The 18,012-nt window shown below is 42.9% G+C and overlaps 2 long non-coding RNA genes across 2 annotated transcripts in view; one reads left to right on the top strand and one right to left on the bottom strand.

Moving 5' to 3' along the window:
• Positions 1–18,012, top strand: part of LOC138741808 (uncharacterized) — a 782,604-nt gene that overhangs the window by 537,027 nt on the left and 227,565 nt on the right. The window lies entirely within an intron of this gene.
• LOC138741043 (uncharacterized) overlaps positions 1–18,012 on the bottom strand; it is a 104,495-nt gene that overhangs the window by 7,690 nt on the left and 78,793 nt on the right. The window lies entirely within an intron of this gene.

The raw sequence follows: 18,012 nt of genomic DNA, 5'->3' as shown, positions 1-18,012 counted from the left end.
CTATGAAGTTGTGTGACCTGGCAAGTTTCTCTTACACTTTTCTGTACTTCTGTGTAAGGTGACATGCCTGTACAGCATACAAAGCAAAGGTAAAACACGAAAATCTGTAGACGTTGTGGTTGAAGTAAAAACACACAATCATGGTAGGCGATGAAGGGTTCAAGCCCGAAACGTCGGCTATGTATTTTTACATTTGCTATATATAGAACCTGGTTTGACCTGCTGAGTTTCTCCAGCTTTGTGTGTTATTCACTGACAATCAAACCTAAATACACTTTGACCGGGAAGTACTTCATCAATATCTTAATCCCTCTGAAACATCTTTGGAATTTTACTGCTCCATAACTTGCAAGTTTTTGTTGTGATTCTTTAACAGGAATCTCAATGTAAAAGACGCATTCAGAATAATAAATATGAACATGAAATTCCTGCAAATTGTAACCTGTGTTGGGATTGTTCTTGGCATTGCTTGCAATAAAAGGTTTACATATCTCGATGTAGAGTGTTAAAGTATTAGTTCCCCCAGCATCAATACACCGTTATCCTTGAAGGACAAACATCTTTAATCAGTATAATTTCAACAGCTTTTCCACATTTTTAACAGTTGCACAGTTTTTCCACTTTGATGAGGCAATTATACGTGCAGCTTAGAAAGCAGATCTAATATATATAAATCAGCTGTATGATGCACAGATGCATCTAGTTTGAATGCACAGTTAGGAGAAAAGATAAATGACTCACCTGCATCTGGTTCTATGCAGGCTGTCGACCTCCATGACTACTATTTTATGAACAAACTGTGCAAGCGGTGAACACGACAGAATACACATTATGGGGACCATGAAAGTATGTTCTGAATAGAAATTACCCTCAATTTCCCACAGCAGTACCTGGGAGGCTCTAAATCATTCATCTCTGGTACAGCCTGGGCATTCAATGTGCAATTGTATTACACATCCATTCAGGCAATTTCTGTTAAGGTCATTAGTGCTGTAATTTTATGCAAATGCATTTGAGTGGTTCTAATTAGAAAATGCAAGCAGACGTGAAGATGAAAACAAGAAAAGCTTTGACGAGAAATTGGAGATCACCACTTTTCTGGGAGGGGGTCGAATTTTTGTGGCATGGCCCTCACCTATTTGGATGCTCTGTAAAAAAAAAAAGAAATTGCCTCAAAAATATTTAGACCCAGAATCAGGAACTATTTCAGGATCTGTCTGCTTCCTGCCAGGATCAGCCTAAATTCAGTGCAGCTGCTTCCACTTTGCTATGCAGCAGGGAAGGGATTTGTTTTTAAAGCCACACTAGCAGGAAGACAGTACAGCGAACATCATGGTTGTGTTGGAAAGGAAGGTGGGCATAAAGGATCTTTAAAAGGGACATTAATATCCTGGTGATTGAGATAAGAGACTAGGCAAGGCCATAATACCAACCACAGTTTCCCTAAAGAGAACCTGGCAGAAGCCACTATAATCTCTTTTGGAAAAAATCCATATGTTAGAGAACAGAAAGTGAAGATTTTACATAATTATGGGGCTGGAGCTCAAGACCAATAGATGAATGGGTCTTTCCATTTAACTCGTTCTTATACAGGCACACACATACACAAACACACTCTTACACACACATTCACTTTCCCACACACACACACATTCTCAACATACATGCACTCTCTCTCACTCACACACACACACACACACTCACAAACTCTCTCTCTCACACACACACACACATACACGAATACACTCTCATGCGCACACACACTCACATTTTTTTTAATTTAGAGATTTTTTTTTAATATGGACATACAACATGGTAACAAGCTGTTTCGACCCATGAGCCCATGCTGCCCAATTACACCTTATTGACCTACAACCCCCGATACGTTTTTGAAAGGTGAGAGGAAACCGGAGAGCCCAGAGGAAACCACACATGGGAAGAGCATACAAACTCCTTACAGACACCACAGGTTCAATCCCCAGTCCCGGTCACTGGCGCTGTAACATCATTATGTTAAACGTTATGCTAACTGGGCAGCCCTATAGCATGGTAACTGTCCCTTCAGCACGTGGGCCCATGCGGCCTAATTGCACCCATGTGAATAAATAACTTTGTACATCTTTGGTATATGGGAGAAACTGGAGCATCTGGGGAAAACCCACGCAATCACTATTGGTAGGTACAAACAGACACCAAATGATTTGAGCCTGAACCGCTGACGTAATATCATTGCACTAACCTCTACGCCAACTATGCCACCCAGAATGTGAGAATACAATATGATAAGGGGCAATCTGATGATGATGTACTCATAGATGAACAGCCATGTGGCAATGAGAAATTGTGATTCTACATCAAGGTCTGAAGAGAACTGTGATCAGGCGATAACCTGGCAAACGATGTTCAATGTGAGGAAGAGTGAGGAAATTTAATCTGGTTAAAGGAATCAAAGGCAGAATATTGTCCATATGGAGAGAGACTGCAAATCTGTAAAGTTCAGAGGGATCAAAGTGCTTTCATGCATGACTCTCAAAATGTAGTGGATATGTTAAATAAAACTGGACAACAAAGATTTTGCTTCCTTTTGTATGTGTTTTATCGATTTTGGGCTGCAGATCACGAAAACCACCTTACAATTTTCCTATCACATTCTGTTTTTCTTGATATAACCTATTTTTGTGATTACCTGTCATATTTTAAGTCTCTGATGATATTGCGCACAAAATAAACTGTTTTGGTCAGCCCAAGTATCCCTGGGCCTGCACTGAGTGCAGGCCCTTTGCAAATGTTGTCTTAGACATGGGCATGTTTAGTCAGGCTATAAAAGCAGCTCACAAATTCAAATGCTGTGCATTACATTGATACAGATTGAATGCACATGTTCTTCAGATAATAGCATAGTGAGTGTACTTAAGAATAGCATTTATTGTCTTCAGGAAGATTTAATGCAACAGAAATGTCTTTTCAATGTGACAAACATGATGAAAGGACATTGCGACCATGGAAAAGCCATATCAGGGCAATTGAAATCAATGTTGGCCGATTACTGTTGGAAATTGACATGATCGGCATCAGATGCTGAGTACAAACAAAAAGCAGTGGCAAATCATTTTTAGGTCAGTGGAAGTAATGCAAAGTGTCAGCTTCATTATATGATTAAACATGTTAAATACAATAAAAGTTAATGTAATGCGTCTCTAAATTTCTACGTGATATAGCAAATCTGAAATTATCTTTGTGTTCAGCTTGAAGTTGTCTATCATAATTCCCAATTTTATTTCAGGAAGCAAACTTTCTGAAAAAATGTGTTGTCCACATTGGCACTTACTGCAAAAGGGTTGGGTGTTCAAGAAGTGGAAGGTTTTGTTGCTGTTGTACAGGTTATTGGTGAGACCACACCTGAAATTCTTTGCACAGTTTTGGTCCCCTAACAAAACCAATAGCGAGGGATTGCAGGGAGTCCAAAGGAGATTCCTCAGCGTGGTTTCCTCGGTTCAAACAACAAGGTTAAGTGGATCAATCAGTCAAACAAGGCCAAGATTTGTACACTTTGGAGATCAGAAGAATGAAGGGGTGACCTTCTTTGAAAATATAATATCAAAGAAAAGTTTAACAGAATGGATGCTGGATGGTGGAAGTCATGAACTATGGAACGTAACTACAAAATAAGGAGATTTAAAGAAGCTTTGGTGCGTGGTAATTTCTTCTCTTAGATAATCTCTTGAATTCTCTGTCCCAGAGGGTGATGGAGATCATGAGATATATTGCAGGTGGAGAGAGATAAATATTTGAAAGATTTAGGAACTGCAGCACAGTTAGTCTAGCAGTTAGAACAACACTATTGCAGCACCAGTGACCCAGGTTCAAATCCAATGCTGCCTGCAAGAACTTTATACATTCTCCACGACTTGTGTAGGTTTTCTCCCTATGTTCCACTCTCCAAAATATATAGGGTTTATAGATTAATCAGGTGTAATTGGATAGCTTGGTTTTCATGGGCTGGAAGAGCTTTCTAACATTCTCTATCGTTAAAATTATTTTTAAAGAATAGATTCTTTTTTTTGTTATGTAATAAAACAGACAATGTAATATTGCATGAACTTTTGCTTAGTCTACCATTAGGCAGACAAAGAATCGCCACCAACAGAAAATGTGTGGCGCCCATTACAAAAAAAGGACTCCCAGAATCACTGTGTGCCCATGAATTCACCTCTCGTGCTCCTGAAGCCTCCACAGCCACACAGGCTTCAGACCAAACCTGAGTTCCAGATCCAAACCTCCGAAATAATTAGAAGCCCTTGGCACCCTCTCATATCCTGGTTCTGATACCTGGTACCCCTTCATCCAGTCTCCGATTTCTGTTAGACCTCCCCACCCCATCTTTCCCAATGTCTCCAGTCCTCTGTCTCTCTTTCTGTCTGTCTCTCTCTCTCTCTCTCACTCCCTTTTTCCCTCTGTCTCCTTTCACAGAGCCAAAATCAGTTCTCACCTTTCTTCACTCCTGTCCTGTTATCATATCCAATTAACACTTTTTGTCTGTTGTCTGGATTCCCTTCCCCTTCCCATTTGTCCTTTGAATAAAAATGCATGTTGCTCCTTTGAGGAAGGGCTCAGGCCTGAAACATTGGTAACATATTTTTACCTCCTATGGGCACTGCGAGATCGACTGGTTCCTCCAGCATCATTTTATTTCAATCGCAGAGTCTGCAGACATTTGTGTTTCACTCCACCTCGGAGAAAAAGAAGCAAAAGAGAGACCCCTGGAGTCACTGAGTGTCCATGGATTGACCTCCTGCACTCCCACTGCCTCCGCAGCCACACAGCCTTCAATCCAAACTATCGGCAACCTGAGCTCCAGATCCAGACCTCTGACATGATCAGGAACCTCTCAACACCCAAGGCACCCTCTCGCATCTTGGTTCAGATACCTTGTACCCCTTTAGACTGACTGGAGTCAGTCTCCAGTAGTCCACAGCATGGTGCGAGTCCCTTGACCACAGACACCAGCCACTCAGAGCCTGCGTGGGTTCCTCGGCTCAAACCACCATTAGCTCACTACCTATGGGCAAAACATAGGAAGCTGGCACAGGAAAATCGGCCATGATCAGGTTGAATGAGAGAACAAGTTTGCTGGACCAAGTGGTCTACCACCGCTCCTATGTCCTTGCATTCTTGTGTTAGGAAATAGTAGAGCTCTTCTCTGCTGATCAGCGCAGCACAAATCTTTTCATTGTGTAATCAAACTAACCCAAGCCAATTGTTTGCACATCAAACAAGATATTACACAAGTGGAGTTAAATCAAATAAATCATCTAATCAACTAATGTTTTATTTCCGACATGACATTTCTCATCTCAGATCTAACCATTAATCAACATGTATTCATGAGGTGGTAAGCAAGGAATCGGCAGATGCGGGGGAGTTGGAACAATGAACATAAATGATGGTGGAATTCAACAGGTCATACAGCATCCATGGAATGCTACTATTAGTCAACATTGACTACCTATTGCTTTCCATGGATGCTGTGCGACCTTCTGAGTTCCTGCAGCAATTTTGTACAGGGTATTTATAAGGTTCCTTTGTCATACCAGAAAGATGACCACCTTTTTTCTCTCTAAATGTACCAGATCTGCTAACTATTTCCAGAATATTGTAGGCTTGTTTATTTTTTTTTAACAGATCGCAAACGTCAATGCTCTTTTGCTTTGTGGCTTTTTGCTGTGTTCTACAAATGTCGTGAACATGACTCCTCAGCATTGACCCTATGCTTTCAGTTGATAGAAGACATAAATTGCAAATCCAGTGCCTCATATTAAACTAGCTTGCCCAGTGTAATCCTTCAACCATGAGCAGTTTCCAGAATGTGTGTGTTATTTGTGCTGCAGCTTAACTCAACATCTCTAACAAAGTGCATCCCCTATCCCCTCCCTCACCATTTAATTTCCAATGTTCTAAATTTTAACAATACAGAACTGTAAATTACACATCCGGCCCATGACACCAGATTAACCTACCATCCCTGTACGTTATGGAGGGTGGGAGGAAACCAGAGGAGCCAGAGAAATACCATGCAGGAGAGAACATACAAACCCAGTACAGTCAGTGGCAGATTCAAACCCGGTGTAGCGTGTCGAATGACTCAAAGACTTGTAGACTCACACCAAGGTTTTTATTACCAAAAGACTAGAGTGTAGTACATCGAGATCGACCAGTCCAGACTGACCTGGATCTGATTAGGAGAAGCACCTTCTGACCTGGCCAGTAGGTGGGGCTACGGTTCTCAGCCATTAATTAGCACTATATACAAATATATACAGAGGTGATAGAATCCCATATTATCACATTCACCCCTTCTTTGAGAACTGACCTCAGGGTGGCTAAAAAGGAGGGGGTGTTCGTTATGGAGTGGTGGTTTTCTGAGTTCTTAATATTCCGTAGTCTGTATGGAGGGGAACAGCAATGGTACTCCCTTTCTTTGGACTCCAAAACACGGGGAGGACAGCATGCAGGGGTTACGGGCTGTAACGGTCGGGTGGCCTGATCGTCCGTCATGATCGCCGTAGCACCAGAATTGGAGTTACTGGTGCTGCAATAGTGTTGTTCTAACCGCTAGACAAACTGTGCTGCAGTTCCTAAATCTTTCAAATTTTCATCTCTCTCCTCCTGCCATATATCTCATGATCTCCATCACCCTCTGGGACAGAGAATTCAAGAGATTATCTACTACCTGAGAGAAGAAATTACCATGCACCAAAATTTCTTTAAATCTCCTTATTTTGCAGTTACGTTTCGTAGTTCACGACTCCCACCATCCAGCATCCATTCTGTTAAACTTTTCTTTGATATTATATTTTCAAAGAAGGTCACCCCTTCATTCTTCTGATCTCCAAAGTGTACAAATCCTGGCCTTGTTTGACTGATTGATCCACTTAGCCTTGTTGTTTGAACCAAGGAACCCACGCTGAGGAATCTCCTTTGGACTCCCTGAAATACTATGCTATCGGTTTTGTTAGGGGACCAAAACTGTGCAAAGAATTCCATGATCTTCATTGGATTCTCTGAGGGTCAGTGTAGGTACCCCTAGTCCACAGTCATCATGATCTGTGTCCTGCTGCTGATCCCGTCATCTCCATACTGCTGCTGGTCCCACTGTCCTGGCTTGTTACCTGGGGGAGACCCAGAGGAAGGTTGGGGAATGAATATTACATTGTTAGATTTGGCTTGGGCTAGGGCCCTTACCGAGACCGTGTCCTCCTGTCCGTCCAGGTACTCGATATAAGCATAGTGCAGGTTCACGTGTAGCAGCATTACCTGGTCCACCAGAGGGTCATTTTTTGAGTGCTAACATGATGTCAGGACAGGTCCAGGAATTGTAAGCCAAGCCTATGTGGTTGTCCCTGATTCCGACTTCCGTGGGAATGAGAACATGCATTCATGCAGGGTAGCATTGGTAGCAGTACATAACAGGGATCTGATGGAGTGAGGGCATTTTGGAGTACATCCTGCCTTTAGACCGAAGGGAAAGCGTGATCGCTTTCCAGATGGAAGCATTCTGGTCTACCATCCTGTCCATTACCACATGGGTTGTAGCTAGTAGTCCTGCTACAAGCAATACACGCTCCAGAAGATACTCCTCCAGCTCACCACTCATAAACGAGAAACCCCGGTCACTGTGGATATAACTGGGGTACCCGAAAATGGTGAAGATGCTGTGCAGTGAGTTTATGACTGTGGAGGCAGTCATGTCCACGCTGGGAATAGCAAACAGGAAGCGGGAGTACTCATCGATCACCGTGAGAATACAGGTTAGGGTTTGTCGAAGGTAGGGGCCCCTTGAAGTCCACACTGAGACGTTTGAAGGACTGGGTGGCTTTTATGACATGGGTCTTCTTGGGCTGGAAGAAATTTGGCTTGCACTCAGCACAGACGGGGCAGGCCCGGGTCATGGACCGGATATCCTTGACCGTATAGGGCAGGTTGCGGGCCTTTACAAAATGTGCGAACCTGGTGAGCCCCGGGTGACAGAGCTCATCATGGAGTCTCTGCAGCCTGTCCAGTTGTACGCTGGTGCATGTCCCACGGGAAAGAGCATCTGGCTGGTCATTGAGTTTGCCAGGCTGCTACAGAATGTTATAGTTAAGGGTTGAGAGCTCGATTCTCCACCTGGCAATTTTGTCATTTTTGATCTTACCCCTCTGGTTGTTCCTAAACATGAATGAGAGCGCAAGTTGGTCGGACAGCAGTGTAAACTGTCTGCCAGCAAGTTACTGTTTCCATTGACGTATGGCTTCCACAATGGCCTGGGCCTCCTTCTCGACAGAGGAGTGTTGGCTTTCTGGGCCCTGGAGGGTCCAGGAAAAGAAGGCGACAGGGCTGCCGGGCTGATTTAAAGTGGCTGCCAGTGCAAAATCAGAAACATCACTCTCTAGCTGGAAGGGTATCGATTCGTCTATGGTATACAGGGTGGCCGCGGCGATGTCTGACTTGATGCGGTCAAAGGCTGGTCTGACTTTCACTGACAAGGGGAAGGAGGTGGACTTAATGAGTGGCTGTGCCTTGTCAGTGTACTAGGGGACCCATTCGGCGTAATAAGAAAAAAACCCCAGGCAACGTTTGAGTGCCTTCTGGGTTTGGGGTGGTGGGAGATCCAGGAGAGGGCGCATGCGGTCAGAATCTGGCCTTACCGCCCCATTTTTCACCATGCAACCTAGAATCATGAGGCGAGTGGTCCAGAACACACACTTCTCAAAATTATAGGTTAGCTTCAGCCATTTTGTGGTTTGGAAGAATCTCTCAAGTTTGGCATCATGGTCTTGCGGGTCATGGCCACAGATGGTGACATTATCCAGATACAGGAATGTAGCTGTTAGCCCATTCTGGCCTACCATCCTGTCCATTTCCTGCTGGAAGACGGCGACTCCATTAGTGACACCAAAGGAGACCCTGAGGAATTGGTACAAGTGCCTGTCTGCTTCGCAGGCCGTGAAGGGGCGGTCCTCCGGATGGATCGGGAACTGGTGGTAGGCTGATTGAAGGTCGATGGTGGAAAACACACGGTATTCGGCGATCTGATTCACCACGTCCGTGATTCGCAGGAGTGGGTAAGTGTCTAAGAGTGTGAAACGGTTGACCATTTGGCTGTAGTCAACCACCATCCACAGCTTCTCTCTGTTCTTAACGACTACTACCTGCTACCTGCACCCTCCAGGGACTTGCACTGGGCTCAATGATGCCCTCGTCCAGCAGTCTGTGCCCCTCACTTTTATTGAATTTCCTGACCCGAAGATGTACTGCTGGCTTTTGGTGGCAATCAGTTTCCAGCCAGGAGTAAGGTTGGCAAAGAGTACTGGAGCATGAACTCGAAGAGTAGAGAGACTACAAGTGGAGCACCTGGTTTGGGGCGTGGACTGGTGTGGGCTGTCGCTGGTAGGAGGTATCTGGAGTGGAGTGGTGGTGGCAGACAGAGAGCGGGGTGTGGGGACCCACATAATGCAGTGACACCGATTTAAAATGGCATTGAAAATCTAACCCCAACAATACAGGAGTACACAGTTGAGACAGGACTAGTAATTTAAAACCTGTAAATCTGATGCCCTGAACTTTCAAAGTCACCACACAATACCCCTTGATGCCCGTTGAGTGGGCTCTTGTGGCTAGCAAAATTTTCTGGTCAGTCGAATAGACTGAAAGTGCACATCGTTGGACCAAGTCTGGGTGAATGAAGCTCTCTGTCGAACCTGAATCAAAAAGACAGTTAGCATATTGATTGTTCACCTTGATGGTTTCCATGGCCCTAGCTAAGGGATGTGGTTGGCTTTGATTCAGTGTCACAGATGCAGCGAATGATGCAGGAAGCAAAGTTGCCTGTGTTGGTGTCTCCAGCAGAGCTGCCCATGTTGGTGATTCCAGAGGCTGGCATGATGATGTCACGCGTCGCTGGGAAGGCCATCCATTGGAGCTTTGCGTCACTGGAGCAGAGGCGGAGCATCATGATGCCTCAGCCTGTTGCATGCTACACTTGTGCGGTGACATCATTGGAGTGGGTAGTCCATCAGGGACTGCCGACACAGAGACCCAGTTAGAGTGGGCCAAAGTGGAGAGCTGTGGTGCTGGTAAGTCAGTGGCGAGTGGCGGTAGCGGCGCCACACATGGTGCAGACGCTCTATCGGGGCCTGCCGATGCAGAGGTCGCGTTGGGAGGGCCAACGTAGAAGCTGGTGGCAGCGGCGTGCATGGAGTGGGCAGACCATCAGGGTACAGCCTCATTGTGGCGAGGGTGGAGCGCTGCGAGAGTGGCACCTTCTTGCATTGTGACATCAAGCATTGCCGTGTGATTGGTTCCTCACTCTCAGTTGATGAGAGTTCTGAGGTTGAGCAGTTTGAATCTGGGGAAGACGATTGGGTCTCCCATGAGGCACTGTGCTTGCCGGCAGCCATCTTGGACTGGCAGACTTTTGTGTAATGGCCATTCTTTTTACACTTCTGACACCGGGCCTTCCTCACAGGGCACAGGGATCGACTGTGCTTGTCCATCTTGCAGAAGTAACACTTTGGGGCCACGTTGGGTAGCGTGGCAGCGGCGAGGCCATCGAAGGGGCATGGGGTGGCCGAATTAAAAGCGGGTGTTCTACTCACATCATAATGGTGGGCCCATGACCGGCCAGAGCCCTGTGTCTAGGCATCCATGCTTAGGGCTGCAGCCTCCATCATTTCTGCAACCTGTACAGTCTCCACGAGGCTGTCTTCCCCGTGCTCCAGCAGTCATTCTTTCACTTCATTAGTCTGAATCCCAGCCACATAAGCATCCCATATGAGGTCATCAGTGATCCCAGCCGCAGTTTTATTGGTGCATGCACATGCTCTGCTCAGTAACCTTAGTGCCTGTAGGCAGGCTCTGTAGGACTCACCCGGTTTCTATCTCCTGGTCGCCAGCATGTGTCTGGTATATACCTTATTCACAGGTCGCTCATAGAGTCCTTTTAGCACATTCATGGCTGCTAAATAGGAGATCACGTCCTGGATATTTTTATAGACTCTCATGGACACCATCGACATCAGAACCAACAGTTTATGGGTGTCCTCCTCCACGACGGGTTCTGAGCGCTGCAAGTATGCCTCAAAACACTTCACCCAGTGCCTGAAATCACTCTGGGCAGTAGCTGACTGCGGCTCAATGCTGAGGTGTTCTGGTCGCAGGATTCGCTCCATCCGTTGAAAGTTTTGGTAATAACATTGAAGCGCATCGAATGACTCAAACCAAGGCTTTTATTACCAAAAGACTGGAGCGTAGTACATTGAGGTCGAGCAGTCCAGAATGACCTGGTTAGGATCAGCACCTTATGACCTGGCCATTAGGTGTGGCTACGGCTCTCAGCCAATCAATAGCACTGTATACAAATATTTACAGAGGTGATAGGATCCCATGCTATCATACCTGGTCACTGGCACTGTAATACTGCTGCTTGCTAACTGAGCCTCCCTATGTTTCCTTTTTACTTGCACTAACGAACTGCTCCCATCATCAACTTATCTTGCTGGAAATATTTAATTTGATTTTTGCATTTGAACGATTAAGATGGAAGAGAAGAATAACTTCTGGCACACGGCAAAGAAATAATCTTGCCCTGATGGACAAGAAACAACTATGTTTCCGGCAAATCTTGCACATGCACAAATGTGCAGGTCCCTGATAGATAGCTTAAATGATCTAACAGAATTTAACAGTGTTAGAATACTCTGCACATAACAAATGCTGTCACATATTCGTCACATCACCCTCATTCATCTGAAAATGCTTTCATTCTGATCTTGAAGCAAACAGGCTACATACAAGGTATAAATAAGAACCACTGCCATTTACCACGCAGGTCTATTACTCCATGAAGTCATCAATCATATTCCCTCCATTAGGCTGTCAAGAATTTGACAGGTAGATACAAAACATGAAGCCAGCAACAGAGAGTTTGAAATAGGGATGCAAATATGCTGAAAATAAACAGAAAAAATCTGAACTAGAAGAATCCTTAAACTGTAGCCATCAGCATACCTCCTATTTTTCATTGTTTAACAGCGCAAGACAGCAAGGACAGTTTATTTGTGCATTGTGGTGGTTTGCATTCTTTTTACTGAGGTACCCTATCATTGCGGCACACAGCCACCTGTGAAAATAGTTTTCTGAAACACCATCTGAGCAAAACTCGTTCTGTGCTATCAATTTGCGGAGAATGGGTGGTACCAGATATTACCCAAGATGCATTTTGTACTGTTACAATCGACACTTTGGATGGTGTGATGGCAACTATGATGAGAAAAAAAAACTGATGGACTTCACAACGTTTCAGAGTTTAAAGATATATTTTATTCCATTTATTATGCTGATTCATGGGCAAGCGTAGACTTTGATGCGCTTTGATCATGTTTAAGAAGGGAATTAATTGTGCTTGTGTGGAAAATTTGGTTTGATGAAATACATCAGGGAGAACTAAGCATCATATTTTCAAACCACATGAAGACCAGAACTAGCTCAGATGTCAAGATATCTTTGTTTCACCAGAGACTATCGAGTCTAGAGAATGTGCTGCAGGCTTCTCTGTGAATGTTGATTTGCTACTAACCTTTCAAAAAGTAGCTGGACTCATTTCTGCATGGAACAGTGATCAGTTCATGTTAATCAGATTCAGAGTTGGTAAGGCTTGATTGGCGAAAGGGCGTAGAATGGAATTTTTCAATGTTTTACCCCCAATTTGTCAAGATTTAATGTGATTTTTTTCACCTCCACCAACAGTAAGATGGGGTAGAAAGGGTAGGCATTATGGTGCACAAAGAATTGTAGTGATATTAAACCACTGGATTTTATCTTCTGCATCATTGTTGGATCTCACTATTTCAAGGGGACCGTAGAGATGAATGATGAACTAATGAGATGAGAACACACATGTCGCATCACTTAATTGCTTCACTTACCAGCATTTCAGCCAGAGACCTAACAGGTCAACACGGTTCAGGAAAGCTGCAGACATTTTGGGAAGTAATAATTCCACCTCCAACTGAATAGATTATTTTTCCTGGGGTAGCAAATAGCAGAGGACATCTATTTGAGGTAAGTGGAGGAAAGTTCACAGGAGATATCAGAGGAAAGTCTTTTACATGGAGAGTGATGGGTGCCTCGAATGCATTGCCAGGGGAGGCTGGTACAATAGGGACATTCAAAGCATTCTTAGAGAGGCACGTGGCTGTAAAACTTTAGAGGGTTATGGTTCAAGGCAGGTAATCAAATTAGATTGTTTAGAGAGGACAGGACAACATTGCGGACTGAAAGACCTGTATTGTGCTGTTATGTTCTATGTTCAACATAGGCTGGGTAATGAAACCAGGCAAGGGGTCAGCAACAACAGATGACAGAAGAAACTGGAAAGCCACAGAGTTATTAGCCAGCATGCTTCTCAGGTCTATGGAGAACATTAATAATTCTCTTCCTCCTGCAGGACATATTATTGAAACTCTTTTTCTTTTAATCTGGATCTTAACTTTCTAACTTAAGATCATGAAATGTATTATAAACAATTAAATATTTATGTACTACTCTTTCCCAACCTATTTTGTCTTATCTGAATAATTAAAATGTCATATAAAATCCTCTGATTGCCATTCAGTAGATTTACAGGTTAACTAGCCTGCAGGTTTGATTAAATTTTGATATTAAGCAGAAACTTTGCTGTTTCAAGATGTTTTCAAGAGAGTCAAAACATTTGAAAGCGAATTACCTTTGATCAATAATAGTCAATATTGCTCATCTGCTTCCCTTTGCAGTAAACTGTCAAAATGTGGGCCACTGCCTAATGAGCTTTATTCAAATTTCTACATCTCTAATTATTCTGGATAGGTCAGGGCATTAAGTAGAATAGTCAGGAAGTTATGTTGTACCTGTGTAGCATGACTGATTGCACCCAGAGACAAGTGAGGAGTATAAACACGCTTTTAATAGCTTAAAAATCAATGGCCGGTGGACACAAGAGTCTTCAGGTAAATCTAAGGTAAGGGTTTATATTGGGGTAGGTGAGGGTGGAGCCAGGGGAGGAGCCAGCCATCAGAACAATACATAGACAGTGAATTCCAGTTCACTGCAACCTGTATACATATAACTTCAGTAAGATCACATTTCGAGTTTCATGTATAGTTCTGGTCACCACATGACACCAAGGATATGAAGGCTTTAGAAAGATTGCAGGAGAGAGTTCACCAGGAGATGTCTGGATTGGGGGGTATTGGCTGTAAGGAAAAGTTGATAAAAATTGAATTGTTTTCTCTAAAACAATGGAGGCTGAGGGGGAGACCTGATAAAAGTAAATAATACAAGGCACAGGTAGGTTACATAGCAGAGACTTTTTCCTGGTTGGAAATGCCAAATACTGTGCTACAGATTAGAGGAGGAATATTGAAAAGGACATGTGCGATGCAAGTTTTACAAAGCAAGTGGTTGGTGCCTAGAATATGTAACCAGGGGAAGTGATGGAAGAAGCTACGATATTCACATTTAAGACACAGAAAGACACATGGACGGGCAGGCAGAATCAGAATTTATTGTCATGAACAAGTCATGAAATTCGGTGTTTTGTGGCAGCATCACAGTGCAGTCATTTTCATATTATAACCATCCATAAAAAATAAATATTTTTAAAAATGCACAAAAAGTAAAGCAGTATCTTATTCAGGAATCTGATGCCAGCGGGGAAGAAGCCGTCCTTGTAAAAATAAATATTTTTTTAAAATGCACAAAAAGTAAAGCAGTGTCTTATTCAGGAATCTGATGCCAGCGGGGAAGAAGCTGTCCTTGTGCCATTGAGTGCTCATCTTTAGGCTCCTGCACCTTATTTCCCGACGGTAGTAGAGTGAAGAGGGCATGGCCTAGGTGTTGGGGGTCTTTGAGGATAGAGACTACTGTTTTAACACACTGCTTCAGGTAGATGTCCTCAATGGAGTGGTCTGATGGCTGTTAACAACCCTCTTGGTTTTTTTTTGTCCTGAGATTTGGCACCTCTATACAGACAGCGATGCAACCAGCCACAATGCTTTCTATGGCACACCTGTAGAAGTTTTTGAGAGTCTTCAGTGATATACCGAATCTCCTCAAACACCTCACAAAGTAAAGCTACTGGCGAGCCTTCTTTGTGATTGCATCAACATGGAGGGTCCAGGTCAGATCCTCCAAGATGTTGAAGTTATTGACCCTCTCCACTACTGACTCCTCAATGAGGACAGGATCGTGTTTCCCTGACTTCCTCCTGAAGTCCACAATCATCGCATTGGTTTTGCTGAGGTGACACCACTCAATGTGCTGATCTATCTCCCTCCTGCTTCCTCATCGCTGTTTGTGATTCTGCCGACAATTGTGATCTCATTGGCTAATTTGTAGATAGCATTGGAATTGTGCCTGGCCACAGAGTCATGGGTGTATAGTGAGTAGGCCAGTGGGCTAAACTCACTAAGGAGAAATACTGATCATATTCAATGTTCAATGCGAGTTATTGTCATATTCTGAAGTGCAATGTAGAGATACACCAACATTTTTTATTTGGTGCAGCCAGACAAGTACATGGGTTCAATTAGTTAGATTGACATCATGGTCAGTGCAGGCGTGAGGGGTTTGTTCCTGTGCTGCACTGTTTTATCTTCTATGGTTTCATCATTATGAAGTATCATTATTTAGGGATCATGTGTTGTTGTTGTTGTTTCCCCCCCCCCCACCCCCCCCCCACATTCAGAACATAACATTTACCTAGTTTGAGGAGTACTGACCAGAGTCAACGAACTTTAGAAATTAATTCCAATAGCTATCAAAATTCTGCTCACATGTAACAGCTTGTGTGCAAGCCCCATAGCATACTGTAATTTCTTAAATTAAACAAACCAATGAATGGGGCCAAAGTGATGCCTTTTTCTAATTCATGCTTAAAATAAGCAAATCCAGTGTGTCTGGAACAAGCTCTACAAGTCTGATGAAGTGTATAAATAAGGCAGATAAAGAGTGCACTGCAGGATGTTAATCCATGAAATCCAAAAGTATTTCCAACTGTTTTTGGGTGATATTAATGGTCCGATGCTGGACATTTTGCACAGCATTCATTTCTTTGCTATTTCTGTGCAGATTTAAACCCTTCAATTTCACAGAAATTTTCCTTTATAATAAAAGTATCAGGGATGTTGCACAAAACATGTTACTGATCATAATTGATGAATGATGAATCTCATAATTTTTAAAAGCACATCTTTCTGGTAATAGGTGACAGTAATGCTGGGATGAGATTAGTTATTCTTGAACATGACACTTGAGCAGAATTTAGATTGAAGGACAAATAATTGTTTACAGCTCGAGAACCAATTTTTTTTTAGTTGCAGAGCATTTAATTCAAATTCATTCACTGCTGTCAAAACTGACACAAATTGTCAACCCAATGTTGACCTCCAAAAGCTAATGGCTTTCTGAGTATTGACTATTGATTTGTGGTCAAGGTGGATCAATGATACTGCCAATCAGATAGTTCAAAGGTTTACCCCCAGCTGCAAAGCAAGACTACGTGCGACTTTAGGGAAAGTTGGTGCTGATAGTTTTCTCATGCCACATCTTTGTTGAAATTCTGAAAAATGCTGCCAGAGCAAATGCAACTTAAGTATTTCCATATATACAGGAGGTTACACTCCAAATCATAATAAGAGGACGTCAAATTCACTGAATAATTTGAGTCTTTGTTGTCAAGAATAATACACCTCATCTTCCAGAGTCCCAGGCAGGAAACTGAGGATTGAATTCACTGAAGTTCATAGAACCAAGGAGAGAACTCCAAAGAAAAGAATGTCACAAAAGGCAGATAAACCTTTGAACTTGTTGGTTTCATGCCTAAGGTCTCAGAAGAAATAATTTTGAGCCATTGATTTCTGTGATCAGGAAAAAAAAGGTATGACTTTGAAATTTTAACTCCCATGATGGGGTTTGAACTCTTTCTCTGGAACAGTAAATCAAGGCTCCTAGCCCAGTAGCAGACCCATTATGTTTCCAGACAGGTAACAACAAGTGGCACAATAATTGCTGAAACCCGGAACACAAAATTTAAGAAGGCGTTGTAAAGTTCACGTAAATGGACAAAAACGTGGCTGTTGGAGTTAAACACAGTTCTGAAGGAATAAGAGAAGTCTGATTTAAAATGTTAAAAGCTCTGAATGTGGAGGTACAAAGATATTTAGAGTTGACGTATACAGATAATTAAAATATTCTGCTCAGATATGAAAAAATAATGAAATAAAATATCCTGAGAACAAGGTTAGCTCCAGCTTTACATGGGTGTTATGTCGGGGGTACTTGACCTCAAGAGATATTTTTGTTTTGAAGTTCATCGAGCTATACTCATGGATCCAAAATTATCTTCAGATGAGGCACTTTCTAAACCAAGGGTGGAAATAGATAAATGCTGAAAATGCTCAGGAGAAAGGAAAGAATGATCTTTTATTTGGAGATGAATAAGTTAAACACATTTTAAGATGCAGAGAAAGAAAGAAAACAATAAGAAGGTAAAATTCAGGAGTCAATGGAAAAAATTGTTCATGGAAAAGGGGACGATCAAAGATCAAAGAAACAAAAAAAAAATTAAGGTGCAAATAATAACTGTCTCAAACTGTTGAGCTCAATCTTGAGTCCAATAGCCTATACTGGAATAGTTGAAAGATAAGGTCCTGCACCTCAGAGAGGACAGAGATCAACTGGAGCAGCAATGGACTTTGAGAGCAAAAATCAGAGTTAGAGAATGATGGACAATTAAAAGCACAGCAAACTATGTCTCAAACTTTTTAACTGACCAGAACACTCCACAAAATCTTCCAAATGCAGAGGATGATAGGACATGAATGAAGATCACTGTACATGTATACTTTGCAAGAGTGTCTGTGGAAAGACATGGGTTTGAAAGAAAGGATGTAATAGACTTTGTATCTCTTGTGATTGCATATAAAGTTTCTGCAG

This window comes from Narcine bancroftii, chromosome 8, assembly GCF_036971445.1.
Source record: "Narcine bancroftii isolate sNarBan1 chromosome 8, sNarBan1.hap1, whole genome shotgun sequence".
Taxonomy (NCBI): domain Eukaryota; kingdom Metazoa; phylum Chordata; class Chondrichthyes; order Torpediniformes; family Narcinidae; genus Narcine; species Narcine bancroftii.
This window is presented reverse-complemented; position numbering and strand designations above follow the sequence as displayed.